This window comes from Podarcis tiliguerta, assembly GCF_965153285.1.
Source record: "Podarcis tiliguerta genome assembly, chromosome: 2".
Lineage (NCBI taxonomy): Eukaryota > Metazoa > Chordata > Lepidosauria > Squamata > Lacertidae > Podarcis > Podarcis tiliguerta.
In genome coordinates this window covers 25,624,211-25,643,563 of record NC_139535.1, presented here as the reverse complement: position 1 = coordinate 25,643,563, position 19,353 = coordinate 25,624,211, and the positions used below count along the sequence as shown (strand labels likewise).

The window sequence follows — 19,353 nt, the reverse complement described above, 5'->3', positions numbered from 1 at the left end:
ATTGAAGAGATCTAGTCAGGTGTGGACTTGGCTAAATGAAAGGATTTTGCGCCTCAAATCGCTGGGCTCAGAATCTCCTCAGAGGCAACTTGTGTCTTTCATTCTCTTGCGCCTGGATCTTGGGGATCAAGTAAAAAATAAAGCAGTTCCAAGAAGTCAGGACTCTGCCCAACCATGCGATTGAAGCCCCTTTCTATATTCCTTTATCAGTGTGGCTGCTGCTGCTTCTATAGCTGTTCCCACTCCAGTCACAGAATATCTACAGACATCTGCCCACATGTGTTGCTGCTTTAGCATGGTCAGCAACCGCATTAGGTGATGCCTGGGGTCCCTGGAAGCTGCACCCGTTGTGTGGTTGCTATAGCAACCCTCACAGCCAGAAGTATTTAGATGCCCATTTACTGGAGTAGGAAAAACCTGATAACATTTTTTTTAAAGGTCTTTGTTTCTGGAATAAGAGAACTATTAGGTCCCTTGTAATAGACTGGAATTCAGAAATGTTTAATGTGCTTCTTTGGTAGTGCTCTGGGAAATGGATTTTCCACCTCAGTTGGTGGGTGTCTTTTGGCTCAAGAATATAAGGTTCAGGGGCTGGGGAAATGTTTTCAACTCACATCCCCTCATGAGCAACCCTGGGCATGCCAGTCGTGGGTGGGTCCAGAGATAAAAGTGTAATGGATGTTGCTCTTACCTTTGTACCATTGGCGGCATAGCATAAGGTTACCAGATTTTTTTCAATGAATCCAGGGACGCTTTTGAACTTCTATTGATTTTGTATGGGGACTGATTTGTCAATCCGGGGACTGTCCCCGGGAAACGGGGACGTCTGGTAGCAGCCACACAAAAACAGAGGTTCCTTCAAACGCAAGCACCATTTCCCCATCCATGACAGCTAGAGGCATCATCAGGATCATGTTTCAGCCAGGAATTTGGCCCTGAAGGCTGGGCTTTCCCATGCTTGTCCTATGGGATGCTTTCTTTTACTGCATGGCCAAAATAGGTTTTGGAGAGTCCCAATTTGTCCCATGAGCAGTGCACCCGTAATGCCACAAAAACGGTTAGCTCCGCTTCTCGTTCTTTGAGTTCACGTGGCAATAAACCCAACTTGGAGGCATCTTGTACAGCAGACTACCCCCAACCCGGTGCCCTCCCTGATACTTTTGCACTACAATTCCCATCAGCCCTACCCAGCATGGCCCATGATCAGGAATTATGGGAGTTGTAATACAAAACATCTGGAGGGACACCAGGAAGGGGAAGACTGTCCTTCTGTCTTTCTCCTCTGAAAACAAAGTATTCCTGCTCTCATTTCCTTCTGTTCAAGCTCTTGTGTAAGGGCACTTGACCAAAATATTGTTCAGCCCTCAGCATGCATCTTTCTGTGTTTTTTTATATACTCTTTGCCTAATTAAATGGGCTAGAAAGAAGTTGTGAGACATAAGGAGTTCTCTCCCTTTTCTTCGCATGACTGCGCAGTTTGCTGACATCTATATAAAAACCTCTTAGGACGGGAAGAAAAATGTATGGTGAGTGGAAACCAGCGTGAGAGACTGAAGCAACTAATTTGTAGGTTATTGGGTTGAATGCTCAGCTCTGAATGCCCTATCCTTGTAATAGAAGCTATGCAGTAGAATGGTTTGCACACTGTTTAATATGAACGCAACACCGGCCGGATGCCCTGTCCATGCCCTGAATACCTTCATTTTTTTGTCACTTGGATCAAAAAGTCTCGTGGGCATTCTCTTTTATGGTAACTTTCCTGCAGGTAATTAATTTCCTAATATGTTCCCATGAGGGTTGGGGAGAGGGGAAACTGGCAACGTCTTCTGATAGTATCTATTAACAGAGAAACTAAAACAGAAGGAAGTAATACTTTGAGAGCTGCACAAGTTTCTGCTTTGGTTATTCCAGTATAGTTCACTGTTTTGTGTTTGCAAATACAGTTTCCATTTGATAACTGTGGAATAATTAGGAACACTCATCAAGCAGAGATGTGGCAGGCAATCACCCTCGCTTTTTACTTTCAGGTGTCTCTTGAAGTTTTTTGTTTTTTTTTAAATAATTGCTGACAGGCCTAAGTAGTTGTTCAAAATTTTCTTGAGTCGCCTGTCATCTTCATTGATTCTAAAAGTTTTTGTGTTACTGTAGAGTGCCCTGATGTTTTGTGAGACGGCGATATATAAATACGAAAAACAACTTATCTTGAATCCAGCGAATGCCATTAAAAAAGACTTTACAAAATTTTATATTGTGGTACGTGTGTGTGTGGGGGGGGGGACGACTTTAGGCAAGACCCTTTTCTGGGGGGAAAGCACAATGAATGTGCTTCTCAGAATCACCTATTGGCAACTCTGAATCAAGGCCCTCTTTTGTCCATATAATTCGTTGTATTCTAAAGCAGAGTTAACCTGCCACAAAATCCATGTGGCTAGCTAGCTTCCTAGTTGGTCTATATTTAGACTTCCTATAAATAATACTTGGAGTGGGGTTGGCTTTTGCTTAATTTGGATTCCTCTTCTTTTTCCGTACAGCTCCAGCCCTGCCATGCCATCCTTATTAGGGAACCTCCTATCTTAAAGATAACAGCTCAGCATCTCCTGACATTATATACTGGCTATTGTTCATTTTGCAATGCTAGCATAAATCATCCTCTAACTTCAGTGACAGGGAACTTCATTTGTCTGCATTAGAGGACTTATCCACAAAGTAAATGATGTAGTGGATGAAGAGGAGACTTAGAACAAAGGAGGCATTCGCTATTAAAAATATGTAAAATATGACAAATAGAGGGAATGACTCCGCCCCTCCCATAAAGACATTTAAAAGGACGGAATGTTTTGCAGTCAGTGGCCCAGTTTGGATGTACTGCTAAGCCAAACTTTGGCTTAGCCCCATTGAGCAGACGTGTAAGTTCCCAGAGTGAATATTGAGGCCATAAATGCTCCTTCTTCAGTCCTGCTGCTGCTATGCCGCCCTGGGCCTAAGGCAGTGTTTCTCAAACTTGGGTTCCCAGCTGTTGTTGGACTACAACTCCCATCATCCCTAGCTAGCAGGACCAGTGGTCAGAGATGGTGGAAGTTGTAGTCCAACAACAGCTGGGGACCCAAGATTGAGAAATACTGGTTTGGTGTTGCATCTGAAATCAGGCTTATGGTTTGTCTCACTCCCAAGGTTTAACCAAGGTTTGTTCTCGTTTTACCCTTCATGGTTTGCCCGGAGGAGACAAGCCACAAAGCTAAACTACGGCTTAGCTGCAGGTGGCACTACGGCTGCAGTCTTTGATCTGGGAAATGGCATGTTTGCTCATTCAAACTAAAGTATGTTTCGGTTTAGTGTTGTTAAACACGTGAATTGGGCTAGTGTTTCTCTAGGGTAGCCTTTCTCAACCTGTGGGTCCCCAGATGTTGTTGAACTACAACTCCCATCACCCCTAGCTAGCAAGGCCAGAGCTCAGGGATGATGGGAGTTGTAGGCCAACAACATCTGGGGACCCACAGGTTGAGAACCGCTGCTCTAGGGGCTACGTTTAAATTGGACAGAGTTACAGTCCAAGGATAATAAGTATGTAGATGTGTACACACCTGTATGGGCTTACATGCTCCTACATGTATGAGCATGTAAATTCCTTTTGTTTCTCTCTTGAATATACACACACACATTTCCCATCCACACACAACTGCCATCTATACTGGTACTTGACTAGAACAGGGTTCCATACCTTGTGTAGATTATGAACATAAGATGACATCTGCTGGATGTCAAAGGCCTATCTAGTCCAGCTTTTTGTATCAGCCAGATGCCCATGGGAATGTCATAAGCAGCCCCTGAGTGCAATAGCCCTTTCCAGTGGTGGTACTCAGCAACTAGAGCTCAGAGGGAGACTGACTGGTACTGGAGGTAATATAGATATCATGACTAGCAGTCATTGATAGTCTTACCCTAATCCCCTTTTAAAGCTGTCCAGGTTGACAACCATCACGACATCTTGCAGGAGCAAATTGAATTGTTCAACTATGCACTGTGTGAAGAAGTACTTCATTTTGTCTCGCCATTCAGCCTCATTGGATGAGCTTTCGGAGAGGAGAAAAAGTTTCACAATCCACTTTCTCCATACCACCACTTGGCTCATTAATCATGATGATATCCTTTCTTATTTACTATTTATTTACTTCCCAAGGCCCAAATCTCTTGGACTCGATGGTGCATTTTCTAATCTGCAGAATGCATCTCTGCTGAGCTGCTGTTATTGTTGATTTGAATAACCCACAAATGTTCTGGAGAGATTTGACCCTCTTGACTTCCCCTTTCAACCCAGTCCCATCATTTCTGAGAAGTTTTCTTGCTTGAAATCAAATAAAATGTGGCTATGTTGGCCTTTTCTTGGGGAGGCTATTTAAGCCAGCAGAGGGGCAAAGTTTCCCTGTTGCTAACTGCTCCATTGGGCCCAGACCTGCAGACAGCTGCCTAGAGGCTAGAAGTGTACATATGTATCTAGAGCGCTGCAGAAGCTGCTGTGAGTGTTCCTCTTGCTAATAAAGAGTTAACTATCAAACTATAAGATAGCTTTGTTATTTGGGATGGGCCATGACACACCAATTTTGGTGTCATTTCAGTATTACACAAATACTCTCCCCTCTCCCCAATATAATCTTATGAATTTATAAGTAGGACCGATCATGAATTTATCTGTTCTACATGAATTTTAGTTTTGCTTTGATTCCCATTTCTGCTATTTTGCTTTGTGGTGGCTTTATGTACACTGGTACCTCAGGTTAAGTACTTAATTCATTCTGGAGGTCCGTTCTCAACCTGAAACTGTTCTTAACTTGAAGCACCACTTTAGCTAATGGGGCCTCCCGCTGCTGCCACGCAGCTGCGCGATTTCTGTTCTCATCCTGAAGCAAAGTTCTTAACCTGAGGTAGTATTTCTGGGTTAGCGGAGTCTGTAACTTGAAGCGTATGTAACCTGAAGCGTATGTAACCCGAGGTACCACTGTATTATTTTTTATCATCTCACTGTGTGTTGCTCTGAAAGTGTTTAATGTGAAGGGTGGCGTAGCTTTCTAAATCAACAATTGGTTAGAATAATGGATATATTTTATTAAAGAAAAAATGTATATTGCTTTACTTAAATATATCACAGCAGCTTGGAAAATTAAAGTAAAAACCGCTAACTAAAACAACATACAATACACTAAAACCCAGGTAGGGCCAGAAGAGCAGGAGCAATTAACACAGCAATGCAAATATCAAGTACAGGCCAAACAAAGTACACTTGTTCCTTCAGAATTACTGTTTATTCATATGCAAATTCAGGTAATATAATTGGTTTGATTACCTTTATTTAATTGGGCAACAGCGCTATTTTCCATCCCTTGGAGCAGAGGGAAATTTTGGAATAATTCTTCTGCGTTTATGTGACTTTGAGTCATTCCGTCTGTCTTTTCTCTCTCTGGACCAAAATCCACAACTGTAACACTTTATGAATGGCTCGCTTTACAGTAGCCTACATATTTTCTTGTGCCTCAAAAGGTATCTCATGTTTGATGTCATTATATTGGACATGCACCAGTCTACCAGGCTTCTAAGTTGTTATAGATAGCAGCATAGACTTCAGGAGTTCAGGAGAACGGGCTATTTTTAAAGCTACCCATCTAAAGCATACAGAAGTGCATATTACTTTTTGGTTTTAATTTGGTTCCATGTATTTTATTTAAGTTATTTATCTACTGCTCTTCAAGCTAAAGCCTCTCAGAGCTAGTTACATTCTTTTTAAAGAAAGCCAGATCAATGAATGTACAATAAAACAGTGTAAGACCAATTAGTCAAAGGATTAAAAATTAGATGAAAACAGTACTAAGGTGGGGTGGGGTGGGGAATCTGAATGCACAGGTGTTGGGATGGAGAAGAAAGTCTTCACTGGTATCTCCCTGAGAACAATGCCGTGTTAGAATAGCATAAGAGGGAAGACCCTGTCTTGGGTCTTCCTCACCCCAGTTTCATCTGGTCCAAGGCAAGCCACAAGTCTTGGTTTGGATGTACAGTGGTTCTCAAACTTAATCCGTTCCGGAAGTCCGTTCCAAAACCAAGGCACGCTTTCCCATAGAAAGTAGTGCAAAACGGATTAATCCATTCCAGACTCTTAAAAACAACCCCTAAAACAGCAATTTAACATGAATTTTACTATCTAACAAAACCATTGATCCATAAAACGAAAGCAATAATCAATGGACTGTACTATAAAATGAATAAGACAGTATTGTAGATGATAAAAATTAAAATTATTTTTTCCCCCTCACCTGCACTGATGATAGTCATTGTTTGGATGGGGTTTTTTTTATCCATTTCCGCAGTCACAATCAGTAGCTGAACTGGGTTCCACACAGTCACAAAAACAAATCAACCGAAAAAGCCTCACAAACAAAAACGCAAAATAAACAGGAAAAACAAAAGTGCTCCGGAAGTCCGTTTGACTTCCAAAATGTTCAAAAACGCAGACGCAACTTCTGATTGGTGCAGGCACCCCGGAAACAATATCCGACAGCCGCATCAGATGTTCAGCTTCTGAGAAACATTTGAAAACCAGAACACTTACTTCTGTGTTTTCAGCGTTTGAGAACCAAGGTACCATTGTTAAATCAAACCATAGCTTAGTCCTGGATAGCACAGCAGCAGCAGGAGAAGGAGCACTTCAGCCATGAACTTTGCACTAGGAACCCATAGTATACACTAAACCATGGTTTGGCTTAGTGTTACATGTAAACTAAGGCAGAAACCGGGTTTGCTTTAGATATCTATATCGCAGTATCCCACAGTTGACACAATAAGTGAGACTGACTCTTTTTAAGTGGGTTTTGGGAACTGCAGAGCAGACATTGATCATGGCTTGTTTGGGAAGCCTAAGCACACAAGACTTAGGTGGTGGTGAGGGTCTCTGCACTGTTGTAATTTGCCTCAAAGCTTGCAAATGTCATGAGCTTTTTAATAACGCATAGTGAGCAGTATTAATAAAACTTCCTGAGGGGTTGCGAAAGAAAGAGAAACCAGAATGTGTGTTGAATTATCATAATTAGGCAAACGTCTAATCTTAAGTCCACTCAGTTATGATTATCGCTAGGAGACGGGGGGGAACCCCCCCCCCACTTTTTTCAGTTTTGATATTCACAAAGATTTATAACCAACTACGTGTGCAATAAAGCCTCCTTGCTCATTTTGTTAAACGAACTAAAAATCCCCCGGTAAATGGAACCTCACATATAATTGGGTACAACCCGCTCTGACTTTCACCTGCAGGAAAGACCTTGATGGGCAGAAAGTGTGTGATGGTTTCTGTACAGAAGGAGTCTGATATAATTACCCTTCATGGGTGAGGTATCTTGCTCATCTCCTGGGAAGCCCATATTTCTGAAAGATCTGACAAGAATTTATGGTAGTCTGCAGTGACTAGAATCAGATGTTTCTTTATTATTGTTAATTGAGCCCTGTGAGAATGTGGACTCTGCCTTTATCTTACCTTCACTTGTCTCTGAGCTGATTGAAATGCTAAAAAAAGAATCACATGGTGCAATTCTTCAGGGACTGGACCACATAAGAATGCAGCTGGGGGAGACGACTGGTTTGATCGCTCTCCCTACATCTGACTGTACGCAGAAAAGTGACATGCCAAGGGAAAGGCTAGGCTTGGGACACACTTGCTAGCTTGCCACAGCCAGGAAAAGTCCATTGCGTGCTCTTTCTGAATGGCTGAATCTCCTATTAGCAATATGGAATCAGGCTTACAGTGGGGCAGTGGTGACTGAAAGTTTAGGGCACTGCCCATAATGGGGTATTACCCATGTGGAGATATTAAAATGTGTCAATTCTTCCTTACAAATTATCAAGATAAAAAGATTATGATGGTGGTGATAATATATTATTATTTGAAGGTTCAGGGAAGTTTTTAATGTATGACATTTTAATGTATTTTTAATCTTTGTTGGAAGCTGCCCAGAGTGGCTGGGGAAACCCAGCCAGATGGGCAGGGTACAAATAATAAATTGTTGTTGTTGTTGTTACAAATAATAAATTGTTGTTGTTGTTGTTGTTGTTGTTGTTATACCCCGCCCATCTGGTTGGGTTTCCCTAGCCACTCTGGGTGGCTCCCAATAGAATATTAAAAACACGATAAAACAGCAAACATTAAAAACTTCCTTAAGATGATACCCAAAGTTGAATGTGGGCACCCTAAATTTTGCTTGTTTCTAAACATTAGTAAGTCTCACTGCTGGGTTTTCTTTAAAAAAACCCAACACAGTTAGGAAGGGGGAAAGCAATCGAAGATAATAGTTTCCATTTTAAGTTTCTCAATTTATCTTTCTAGAAAAGGTAACAGCAACAACTTGGTGTTCAAGCATCTATTTCCCAACTCTAATTCAGATGACCACACCTGAGTACCACAACCGTACATTCCCAGCATTCAAAAGTAGAAAATTGGGTTATTTTTATTGACTTATGTAAAATATTGAGTTCCTTGTATGATAGAAACCCAGCCTTGCTAACGAGTGCTTTGAATTCCAGGCTTTAAAGCACAACTTTCTGTATACTGTCACAATTAGATGTCAATTTTTTTTGGCATATATTTGTTGCTGTGTAGCGTTGTTGCTGCTGCTGCTGCAGTTATTTTCTATCTCGCCTTTCCTTCCACAGGAGCCCAAGGTGGCAAACAACAAAGCAGTAAAATAATACAAATAAAAATACTATTCAAACAAATCTCAAACACGTAAAAAGAATTCTGAAAATATGTAAAAGCTTATGACTTCAGTACTAAGTGTGTGGAATTATTGTTTCAAATAAATTGCATTATCTGTTTAGGAGAGCTTTTAATGTTTGACAGACTATTGTAATTTTAATATTTTGTTGGAAGCCGCCCAGAGTGGCTGGGGAAACCCAGCCAGATGGGCGGGGTATTAATAATAAATAATAGTAATAATAATAATAATAATAATAATCTGAAATGAAATACAAATATATCCACAAAACATTGTAAATGAGAGATCATAGACCACTGCTAGAAAATTAGGATATGTTTCTTAATAAGTCTCACGGTGTCTATGCCAGCAACATAGGATAGTTTGTTTAAACCTAAGGTCTGTGATTTGTTTATAATCCTCTTCAACCCGTGCCTCCCTTTGATTTTCCCCCCATCCCAGCAAGAAACATTTCACTTGTAAGCTTCTTGGAGCCTACGTGTTGTGATTAAGTTACCGTACTTAGGAAACATATCATGTGCATTGATGGCACTCTATAAATGGCATTAGCAGAGATTCAGAATTCACCAGTCTCCACTGAACAGGATAGCTACATACAGGTTTTACTTTATGTCAGGAATAAAACGTGTGAGAGGGTGGAGGGGACGAGCACCCTGGCTCTTCCCTCCACCCCACTCCATTTGATTCAATCACCTTCCAACTCATGGAAATCCTGCGATGTGGGGGAGGCTTTTGGATCCATGGAGGTTCCCCCTCCATTTCAGAACCCTCCAGGGTTCCAAAAAACACAAGGAGCATCCGTGGATACAAATAAATAAACAAACAAAAATGCTTGCTGCTGCAGACATCTATCTCCCTTCCACACATTTTAAATATTTTAATGTAGTCTGCCCTGGGACCTCATGGTTTTATGGTGATGGAAGGGAAATAAATAAATAAAATAAAGTTGGAAGTTTATGAAACAAAAAGCTCTCTCTCACACACTTTCTCTCTCACACACACGTTTATTTCCCAGTATTTGTAATGGCTGCGTATTCTGTATCTATTCTGTAAATTTATCTGCAATTTATTTTAAAATATTCAACAGTAAACAGAAGACCTGTTTGTTAAGCCACCTGTAGAGTTCAGAGTTGCTTTTTCATTTCACAGCAGTCCTGTGTATTATTTTTGGCTAAAGAGAAAGCAGCTTGCCCAGGGCAGTAAAGGAGACTGTGGCTGAGGCTAGGTGCGAATCTCGCCAATCAGAAGGTCGGCGGTTCGAATCCCCACGATAGAGTGAGCACCCATTGTTTGGTCCCTGCTCCTGCCTACCTAGCAGTTCAAAAGCCCGACCAAGTGCAAGTAAATAAATAGGTACCACACTGGCGGGAAGGTAAATGGCATTTCCGTGCGCTGCTGTGGTTCTCCAGAAGCGGCTTAGTCATGCTGGCCACATGACCCGGAAGCTGTCTACGGACAAACGCCGGCTCCCTCGGCCTATAGAGTGAGATGAGCTCGCAACCCCAGAATCGTCCGTGACTGGACCTAATGGTCAGCGGTACCTTTACGTTTACACATCCAGTGCATTATAGAGAAACCCTAGCCAAATGTGTCAAGTAAGCTGTGCCAGAGTTCATCAGGCTGACCGATGTAAAAACCTCCTTGCCAAAGTCAAAATGCATATGGAAACTAGGCAAGGGCCATGCTGTTTGCTTCCTTCTTGAAGCACGTCATCATTGTTGCAACTAGCGAAGTAGGGCACCAGCAGGTAATAGACCTCCTGGATCCATGATTACTTATCAGTATTCTGTGCTGGCAGGATATCTCAGGTGCCCCACAGCTAAGCAAAGCAAAAATCCAAACCATATAGGAATAAGTACTGTTAACCATCTGCATGCAGTTGATACAGATGAAATGAGACTTGTTTTTTTTTTTTTAAACAAAACAGTCTCCAGGGGGTACTGATGCTCTAAGGCTCTTTGTTTTTGATGAAGGGCACAACAGAAGGCCAGCATCTCTTGTTCTGTGCTGTTTATTCTGTGATAATGGAGCAGAGGACATCGGCTCCTGTTCCAAACTATATTTGGGGGCCCTGCAGCCCTTTGAACTATGTGCTGCATGTCCTTCTCTTCCTGTATATATGCACAGAGAGTCAGTCACAGCCAGACTACCCTTTCTAGACCCAATAATTCCACCCGTCTAGCGCGGGTGGCGCTGTGGGTTAAAGCCTCAGTGCCTAGGGCTTGCCGATCGAAAGGTTGGCGGTTCGAATCCCCGCGGCGGGGTGCGCTCCCGCTGTTCGGTCCCAGCGCCTGCCAACCTATCAGTTCGAAAGCACTCTCGGGTGCAAGTAGATAAATAGGGACCGCTTACTAGCGGGAAGGTAAACGGCGTTTCCGTGTGCGGCTCTGGCTCGCCAGAGCAGCGATGTCACGCTGGCCACGTGACCCGGAAGTGTCTTCAGACAGCGCTGGCCCTTGGCCTCTTTGAGTGAGATGGGCGCACAGCCCTAGAGTCTGTCAAGACTGGCCCGTACGGGCAGGGGTACCTTTACCTTTACCTAGCGCTTTCCAAACTGGCAGATGATCTGTATTTTATGTTTTCCTGCAGTTGAGAATATTGCCACTCTTCCTATGCAGAGTGGGAATCTCCCAAGGGAAGAGGGGGCAGAACAGCCACTTTTTTAGGTAGTTAAACTGCTGGTTCAAGTCTTCTTAAGTGTAGTCCTAGGGCTTGGGCATGGGTTGGTGTTTTAAAAAGCTATGTAAAACATCCAATAACATGACACACAACTGTATGCGCATCAAAGACATATTCTTGGCAATCCAAAGCAAAGCAAAGCTAAAAAATGTTCTGTACGCATTATAGAAATTTATAACCCAACCTTCAAATAGAGTTGGAAGGGATCTCAGAGCCCAGCTAGAACAATAAGAGCATTTAGGAAGCACACAACATACTGGGGGCTAGAATGAGGAGGATCTAAAAGCTAAGGTAGAAGAAAACATAATGCCCTCAAAGCGATAAAAGAGTTTAGATTAGAAGGCCTAGGAATGTAAAAACCAGGCCTAGTGTCAGTTGTGAGCCAGGTCAGACTCTGGCAAAGGCCCAGTTCTGACTTGGAAGGGGTTCTCACTCTGACTTGGCTACATCACCGGTCTCCTCAACTGACCCAGGTGCTTTTCAGCAGCAGGCAGCAATGACCAGGAATGATACGAGCAACATCTGGAGGGCACCAGTTCCCTCACCATCCCTACTTTAGTTGCATCTGCAATGCATAGGAGTGGGAGAGTCACTAAGGACATCTGTGAATGCACAGATGTGATAAAGAAGGCAGATGTAGTAATAGGAGGGCCAAATATTTGTGTGGGATCTTTTCTGCATGAGACATTGCTCAAGCCCTTATGAAAGTAGATTTAGAGGTGACGGATTGCTACATCCTGTGAAAAACTCTTGCCGTGGTGTCCTGGTTCTAAGGAATCTTTTAAAGTTCTTGGGTGTTGCTGCTTGCTTCATTTTCACTTCCAAGTGGACAGTCTGGGAAGCAGCGTGTTTTTACATGAGTAGAATGTGTCCTTTTATTTAAAATGCATGTCTGGGTTATTTGTGGGGCGTAGGAATTCGTTCATTCCCCCCCCCCCCAAAAAAAAATATAGTCCGCCCCCCCCCCCAGGTCTGAGGGACAGTGGACTGGCCCCCTGCTGAAGCTGTTTTTAAGTTATTTTCATTTTAACTTTTGTATCCCGCTTGTCACTAAATGTGAAGGTAATAGATAGATGATTCCCACATTTTCTCCCATCCAGGAACTGACCAGACCAAGATTTGCTTAGACTGTATACACACTACATGGCACATTAAAAGCACTGTAACGAACCCTCAACAGAACTGCAACTCCCAGCACCCCCAACAAATCCTTTGTGGGGAAAATGTGCTTTAAATCAGCTTCAGTACCGTGGTTCCACCATGTGCTTTCAGACCATACCTTGGATGAACTAATGGCCACCACTGGTTCTTATGGTAGCAAATTTAGTGTGCTAACCTAGGTTCAACGTGTATCTCTACCATTCATTCTTGAGCAAGACACTGTAATTTATTTTCATTCCAATGGATAAAACAGGAATAATAGTGATGTACTTCAAGAGTGTGTTGTTTAACATCAGACTGTAGAATGCTTTGGTTTTTTTTTTTTTTTTAAGTATTACAATTAGAATTCCTGATGTGAATAGTGGCCATTGAGAAAACATTTCAGATGTGATCAGAATACATTTAAATGCAGAAGTATAAAAGCATCTAAATCAATCTGCTGTTCGGCAGCATATTTAATAATTACATATTGAAAGGGAGTTATCAAACATACTGTCAACTTTTAGTAGAGCTTTCAATGAGGGCTATTTAGTTGCTATTCATTATTGTTTAAGCAGTGCTGTTGCTGTGAAGCTGAATGAGAGCAAAGAAACAGATTTTCTTTCTTGGTGGCAGTTGGTGATACAGTATGTTGGTGATAACATACTGTGAAGTACAATGCTGTCAACAAGTTGAATGATTCTTGTCTACAAAGTAGCATGGAAAACTGGGTTGTATCAAATGCTAGTCCTACTCAGAGTAGGTCAATTAAATGAATGGACATGACTGCTGTAGGTTCGTTAATTTCAGTGCTTCTACTGTGAGTAGAACTTAGTTGGCTACAAGATTAAATCACAGTGATTAAAGAACAAAAGCATTGTGGTTCTATGGTAGCTAGCCATCCATCTGGAATTTTCTCCAATGAAGTTATCCCAATTCTTTTATATGTATGATCAATATTATAAATAATATTTTTTAATACTATTGCTACAAGTCTCTCTGGTCCTTTGACTAGAACAATAAACTTCTGAACTTGAAGAACATGAATGTATCATGTTTAGTTTCGCCACAACTTCAATGATCTCAGATATGGAAGGTTTACATGTGTGCATTCTTTTAATAAAGGCACAGGACTGATCATCTCTGATCTAAACCGTGGTTGAATGAGCAACTAAGAGTTTAGCCAAATGAAAGCTTTCCTGTACTGCAGATGTGGGACCCTTCCCAAGTTTGGTCTCTGGGAGACCAAAGGATTCCCACCCTTTCCGTAGGCTAAGTATCCTTCCATTATCAAGACCAGCTCTAGTCTCACGTTGTTGTTGATGTTGTTTTATTCTGAGCTCTGGCTGATCCTTTGTAGTATTTCTCTACCAGTTAGAGGATATAACTCAAATCCACCCAAAGTTGTCTGTTTCAAAATGCTATTTGCAGTGGGGGGATGGGGACTAGCCAATTTCAGTGTTTTAAATTTGCATAAGAAAATTCAGACAGACTTTGTTTTATTTTCTTTCTGGTTTTGGTCGGTATCTGACCCCTGGCCAAAGATTTGATCATCAATATGATTTTTTGGCCACATTGCCAAGTGGTACTCCTGCTGTCTGCCACTGCTCAGATTGTGGAGGGAACTAGTGAGATCCCTCCAGCGCAGCAGGGGTCCTAATTTGGCCCAGGAGGCTGTTTTTACTCAAGCCACGCCCACTTTCCCCACACTTGACAACATATACAAAATCTCCACTTAAAGGACTTGTTGGAAATGGAAGGTGCTGACAAGATACCGTATTTTTCGCTCTATAACACGCACCTGACCATAACACACACATAGTTTTTAGAGGAGGAAAACAAGAAAAAAAAAATCTGAATTAAACAGTGGAAGTATCATTTTTGTGCTTCATGCTGTGGCCACAGACATGTGATTTGACGGTGAGTTTGGGGTAGCCCAATGCAAAAATCCTGATAATCCGTGTGGATCTGGGTTTTGTAACCACGTTTTTGCACCATTGTGGCCCCAGGCAACAGTGGGTGCCCGATTTTTTTGGTGCAGGCTGTAGCCATGGACATGCTATGTGATCTGATGGTGAATTTGGGGTGACCCAATGCAAAGATCCTGAGGATCCATGTGGATCCATGCTTTGTAACCACGTTTTTGTACCATTGCAGCCCCAGGCAACAGTGGGTGAGTGATTTTTTTTGTGCAGGCCAAGGACATGCTATATGATCTGATGGTGAATTTGGGGTGACCCAATGCAAAGATCCTGAGGATCCATGCGGATCCGTGCTTTGTAACCACATTTTAAGTGGGGAGGGAAGGAAAAACACAGAAGGGACAAGGAGCACGAGAGGGGTGTGCGGAGAAGCAGCTGGCTAAGAATGCAGGAGAGGGGTTTAACCGGAGGGAGGAAAGGAAGGCAAAAGCCCCCCCCCCCAAGCCGGCCCCCCCTCTCTCCCACCTGCATGTTTTCCGGCTGCCTGCAAGTCCCTAGAATGCTGGATGCAGGAGCAGCAGCAGCGGAGCATGGAGAGGAGGAAGTGGTGGCTGTCGGTTGCGCTCCTAGCCAACGGAAGCTGAGCCGGGTGGGCTGGAGCCTGCGCGCAGTGTGACTAGGAAGGAATTAGAAGGAAGGACGCGATCCTTTCCTTTCCCCTCTGCTTGCCAGGAGAGCAGGGGATTTCTCTGCTCTTTGTTGCGTTTGAGCAAACACAGCAACCGAAAACAGGAGAGGGTGGGCAGGAAGACCCTGAGGCAGAATGAAGGAAAGCATCAGCCTCCTCTCTGCAACCTTCCCTCCTCCGTGATGCACGGTCTGATTTTTGCCTGATTTTTGCCCCTGCACTCGGGCCAGTCGGCTCCAGGGACCACACATTTGCTTAATAACACGCACAGACATTTCCCCTTACTTTTTAGGAGAAAAAATGTGAGTGTTATAGAGAGAAAAATACGGTAATAGAGGGCTTACCTGTCTGGTACAAAACCTGCCTTGAGATTTTGTTTTTCCTTTGATGTATATAAAGCGTTGTAGGGATAATTTAAATAAAGTAATGGAGACAAATAATCTCAGCTTGCATAAGGCATCATTGTAATGCATCTGACTCTTTCAGACCAAGGTCCCTAGCCAAAATCTGCATCTCCCTGCCTTCTCCCCAGCCCTCCATTTCACGAGGACTTTTCTACCCTGGTGTATTTATTCTCCATTATTAGCCTGTTGGCTTCTGAGGCAAGGGTATTGATAAGCTGATCGCCACCTTTTCCTTTTTTAAACGCACACACACACACACGAGAATGCTATAATAGGGTGCTTTGCTCTCGCAACAGATGGGGGGCTGTGCTTGTTAAACAATAGGCGCTGCAATTCAAAGATATTCAGCAAAATTTATTATTTTGACATAGGCACATCCTGACCCTACAGAGGCTACAAAACCAAGGGGTGGAAAAGAGAGCTAGCTGGCGGGCTCTGCAGCGGATGTGCGCAACTTCAGATACGGGTTTTAAACAAAGACAGGTTCCTCATGCAAGGCAAAAATCAGCATATTTGCCTGTGGCGCAGGAGATGGCCTCTGGGAAATAGGGTCAGAAGGGTGCGCCTCTCACTCCCAGCCTCTCTTCAACCTGATGTTCCTCAAGCCCACAGATTCCTGCATTGCGGGGGGGGGGGGGTGTCGGACTAGATGAACCTTGGGGTCCCTTCCAACTCTGTGTGCCAGATATTTCAAGGCAAGGAGGATGAAACCGGTACAGTGGTACCATAGGTTAAGTACTTAATTCATCCCGGAGGTCCGTTCTTAACCTGAAACTGTTCTTAACCTGAAACACCACTTCAGCTAATGGGGCCTCCTCCTGCTGCTGCTGCACCGCCGGAGCACGATTTCTGTTCTTATCCTGAAGCAAAGTTCTTAACCTGAAGCACTATTTCTGGGTTAGCGGAGTCTGTAACCTGAAGCGTATGTAACCTGAGGTACCACTGTATTTGGAATGAGACAGGTGATGAGTCTCCCAGGCGAGAGGAAACCTGATTTCGGCCCCTTGTCAAAATAATAATAATAGTAATAATAATAATAATAATAATGACAACAGCCACCTCCTCCTCCTGCCGCCGCCTGCTTAATAGGCTGTCTTCACCTATCAGCACAGCCCAGAGCTTCTCCTCTTCCTCCACCTCCCAGCTGTGCCGCGATTTGCTCCGTGGCTGCTGTGCCAGAAGAGCCTTGTTTATCCAAAGGCCATGTGGAGGTAGCCGGGCGCTGCTCGCCGGAGGGACGCGGCAGGGCCGGGAGAGGCTCGCCTCGCAGCAGCAGCAGCAGTAGGGCTCGGGGTGTGCGCGCCCACCACCGCGCGGGGGCTCTGGGCAGGGGGACTCCTGGGCTCTCTGCCTGTGGGCTTAAGAAAAAGAAGCAGCTGCTGGCGACCGCTCGCTCAGATGCATGTAGATGAGACGGTGGACTGCGAAAAGCGGGGAGGGAGGAGGAGGAGGGGGAAAGGAGGGACGTGAAAACCTCGCCGGGTTTTTTTTTCTCTCTCTCTTCCTCTCCGCGTTACCTCCGGAATCTCTGCCTCGCGCTCTCGCCGGTGAAGTTGCGCGCAATCAGGTAAAAAGACAATAACATTTCCCTCCGCGATTTTTGTTGTTGTTTGTTAATATCCTCGTCTGCTTTGCTTCCGATTGAGTGACGGGTGAGCGGAAGGCACGGGCGAAGAATAAGGCTGCGATGCAAAAGGAGATGCAATATCGGCCAGACCTTTCTCCAACAGGCAGGCGGGCTGCAGTTGGCTGTCGGCGGCAAAACTTTGATTTAAAATGCGAAAGGCTCTTTGCCCTTTTAATGAACGGGGACGCAGCTCCTGAGTAGCCGTGGGGGTGCTGGTGATGTTTGCCTTTTCCTTTTGAATGCTGTGCTGCTCTCAATAAGCCCCAGTCGGTAAGTTCTTGTTTGCATCTGTCGATGCACCAGCCAGCCATGTTTTTCGTGCGATTATCTACTGTGTTTGCCTCTCTTGCTGAGAGAAGCGAGGATGCTCACTGCTCTCTCGGAGGCAGCTTCGCCCAATGCAATATGGGGGAATCGCAATATTCTACTGGTGGCTTACAGATGATACAGATGCACACACACACAATATTTTCAAGGGAGAATGAGGAGGTAGGAATATTTACATGGAAGGGGCGAGATGAAACAACCCCCTCCCCCAACGATCTCCCCCCATTCCCTTTCCTGATTCTTGTACGGCGGCTATTTAGTTTCCCTCCTTTGCATTGTGCTTGCTTTAAATAAAAATAAAGATGCTGTTTGAATGAAGCTGGGTCTCAGCTGGGGAAAATGGAGAGGCAGGCAGGGTGAGAAGGGTGGCCTTTTGTGTTGCGCGCTATTGTGCAGTCCCTTTCCTTCCCTCTCCCTCTTCTCTTTCTCTCCCCCCCTCCCCACCCCCTTCAGCTTCACTAGAGAGAGCACCCCCTTGTGAGTTAACCGTCTATTGCCTGAAGAAACAGGTCTGTCACTGACCCTTGTGGTCTGGGGAGAAGGCTGGGATAGGTTTTGAGTCACAATATCAGAAGGATGCGGAAGGCGGCTCAGAAACTGTAGGCTGGGAAAAGGCTGTCAACTTAGCCAAAAGTGTATTATGTGAACCTGCCTCCCCTCCCTCCTCCACCCTCCCCATTTATTGACAAGCTGTTCTCTTGGCTTCATGAGCACTGCATTTCTCAGTTTCCTCTTAACAGCAGACTCTGCCACGGTTTTTCTTTCTTTCCTGGAGTGGTATTTGATGTGGCTTTAATAAATCAGGCTCCAAATCGCCTGGTAGTTGATTAAAAAAAGAGTTCAATTTTCTCCTTATATTTCAGCATAGTGTTTGAAGATGTCACACACCTCTCTCTCTCTCTCTCTCTGACACACACACACACACACACACACACACGTGTGGTATACAGTATTTGGGCAGAAGCAAGCAAAAGGACTCGATATTGAACTTGCATCTGTGGAGAATGCCAAAACTCCCAGCAGTCTGGCTCCCTCCACCTTCTGGGTGTGAACGATTCTGTTGCCACAGGCTCATCACTGAATGCTAAGCAATCGCCAATACTTTGCTTCTATTTCTGGAATGTCAAATCTTTGTTCCCTGCTTGCAGTAAATGCATTCAAAGGCAAATGGGTGAAATGCAAAGAGCTGCAATTGTATAGTAAGTGATTTTTGGTGTGTTGTGTGTGTTTTTGTAAGGGGGGAAAAATGACACCACTGGAGAGATTTCTGGGGAGTGACTTTTTTTTAGGTTTCGCAGGGAAAAGAAATATTTGGCTTTGGTCTAACACATTAGCATGAGGTTAGCCTTTAAAGAAACACAACTTTTGATTGCTTGTATGTTTTTCACGTTGGAGTTCTAACCGTCTTTGGCGTCGCTTCAGGGAACAAGAGGGTCCCAATGATAATGGTAATAATAAGAATAATGGCAGTATGTGCCTATTTGCAACTGCACTGGAACCATTCAGTTTAATCAGAAGCTTCCATATCCTTGGAAGATACCTTTAGAGTTGCACTTGTGCTTTGCAATGGCAAATGTGCTTCTGTTAAATGTTGTGGGGGAGAGGTTTACAGCTGCCTCTTTCCCACTATATACACATAATTAGGCATTGGCAAAAATGCATCCTCTCATCCCTTCCATAAATGCAGAACACTAAGCTGCTTTCTCATTGTACTTGCTATTGGTACAGGAGTGGTGTGAATGTGTGATTTTGTAAGAGGGGGTGCGGGGAAGGGAAGAACAATTTACTAAGAGCTAATGCCCTTAGGGATATTACCACA

The 19,353-nt window shown here is 43.8% G+C and overlaps 1 protein-coding gene across 49 annotated transcripts in view; it reads left to right on the top strand.

Annotated features, from left to right (window-relative positions):
* Nucleotides 1–19,353, top strand: part of MAGI1 (membrane associated guanylate kinase, WW and PDZ domain containing 1) — a 485,140-nt gene that overhangs the window by 279,124 nt on the left and 186,663 nt on the right. For 6 of the 49 annotated variants that reach the window (XM_083424592.1, XM_083424589.1, XM_083424597.1 and 3 more), the window contains exon 1: nt 16,767–17,147. The exons of 40 other annotated variants lie outside the window; for them this stretch is intronic. The gene's annotated coding sequence lies outside the window, so the exon portion shown is untranslated. Of the gene's footprint in view, nt 1–16,766; nt 17,148–19,353 lie in introns of those variants that run through there. 3 more of the 49 variants (XM_083424596.1, XM_083424581.1, XM_083424590.1) reach the window with 2 other exon arrangements.